We start from the raw sequence: 1,880 nt of genomic DNA, 5'->3' as shown, positions 1-1,880 counted from the left end.
GAGGATGAGTCCGATTATGGGCTCATCGTTATCGGGGGTTCTAGCGGATTTATTTATGGATTTCTTTAGTTGATTTATTTCAATGCCTTAGTGTGTGGTGATTGTAAGATAACCTAGTATTGGTTGTGCGTATTCGTCTTATGAGCGTCGCGAACTTATAAGATAGTGTGTTAATTCTTAAAGAAGTGAAAGTGAATTTAAGGGTTTAGAACTTGCCATGCTAGCATAGGTTCATGTATTTATTATGCATGATTCGTGGGTAATTTTAACCATCTTACTTGCCCTATGTAATCAAGATAGATAACTTGTGTTTAAACCTTTATGTTGTCAAATTCTATAAACATATAGGGTCTCAAAATAATTGGTGTTTATTCAGCTTCTATCTCTTTTATGGATGTCTGGGAGTATGGTATTCGTGCAACGAAAGTTGGCGTTTATCAGTTTCGTGTTGTCTGATTAGTGTCATCACCATTACATGTTAAGGTTAAGAACGAAAATGCTATTGAATGAAGTATTTAATGAAGTTAGAATCTCATGTTTGTCATATATATATTAATTCAATCAATCGTATTCCCTTAGTTATAATTGTTAGTTAATTCTTAGTTGTAAACAACCTCATATTGTTATCGTCTTAGCATTGAATAATAACCATATATTGTTGCTTAAGTGCATAAATTAATTAGTTAACCAAGCCAGTCTCCGTGGGAATGAATCTGATTTATATCCTATACTACTTGCGAACGTGTATACTTGCGTGTAATTTAGGGCATGTTTAGCGACTAACAAGTTTTTGGCGCCGCTGCCGGGGACTGCAGTGTTAATTTTTAGTTTATGTGTTTTCCATCAGTGGTCGTTAAAGTTCATTGACTCCGACATTATTACTTATTTGTTTCCTTGTCTTATTTCAGGTACTCTAGTGAGGGTGTATGCATACGCGTTCGCGTACTCGTAAGAGAACTTTGGATAAAGCCGAGGAAGAAGTTATGGTGGTTCGAAAGGAAGTTTTTGAAGAAGAAAAGAAGGTAGAAGAAGAAGAGAAAGTCGAAGAACCAGTTTTAGTAGTCATGGGAGATCAAGCGAAAAATCCTAAGGCTTCGATGGACTATTCTCAGCCTAAGATCAATAACATTCAGTCAAGCTCATCAGGCCAGCCATCAGGGCTAACACTTTTGAGATCAAGTCAAGCACGATTCAGATGATACAGATTTCAGTTCATTTTTGGGGTTCTCCTACTGAAGACCCTAACATGCACATCAGGGATTTCATCGAGATTTGCGACACTTTCAAGTTCAATGATGTGACTGAAGATGTTATCAAGTTGTGACTCTTCCCATTCTCTCTGAGGGATAAAGCTAAGTGTTAATTACATTCTCTACCAGCAGGGTCTAGCACCACTTGGAAAGATCTTGCTCAAAAGTTTCTCATTAAATTCTTCCCTATAGCGAAGATTGATGCAAACAGGAATACTCTTACTTAGTTTGCTCAGCAAACTGAAGAATCTCTGTGTGAGGCTTGGGATCGATATAAGGAGATGCTAAGGAAGTGCCCACACCATGGCATGCCTGATTGGATGATTAATAACTATTTCTATAATAGATTGGGTGCTACTTCGAGACCCATACTCGATACAGCATCAGGAGGAGCCTTGTGGGCTAAGAGCTACGATGAAGCTTATGAATTGATTGAACTGATGGCTGCTAATGAGTACCAGAATCCTTCCTAGAGACTGACTCAGGGAAAAGTAGCAGGAGTTCTGGAGTTGGATGCAACAACTGCTATAGCTGCCCAACTTAAGGCTTTGACGATGAAGGTGGACACTTTGGCTAATTATGGGGTTAATCAAATCGCTAGTGTTTGTGAGCTTTGTGATGGTGCCCATG

The 1,880-nt window shown here is 38.5% G+C and overlaps 1 non-coding gene across 1 annotated transcript; it reads right to left on the bottom strand.

Annotated features, from left to right (window-relative positions):
- Positions 1–1,453: 1,453 nt before the first annotated feature.
- On the bottom strand, positions 1,454–1,560 carry LOC141663234 (small nucleolar RNA R71). Its single transcript, XR_012551312.1, has one exon. It is a non-coding gene; the product is annotated as a small nucleolar RNA R71 (small nucleolar RNA).
- Positions 1,561–1,880: the final 320 nt, after the last annotated feature.

The sequence above is a fragment of the Apium graveolens genome, chromosome 5 (genome assembly GCF_009905375.1).
Source record: "Apium graveolens cultivar Ventura chromosome 5, ASM990537v1, whole genome shotgun sequence".
Taxonomy (NCBI): Eukaryota; Viridiplantae; Streptophyta; class Magnoliopsida; order Apiales; family Apiaceae; genus Apium; species Apium graveolens.
This window is presented reverse-complemented; position numbering and strand designations above follow the sequence as displayed.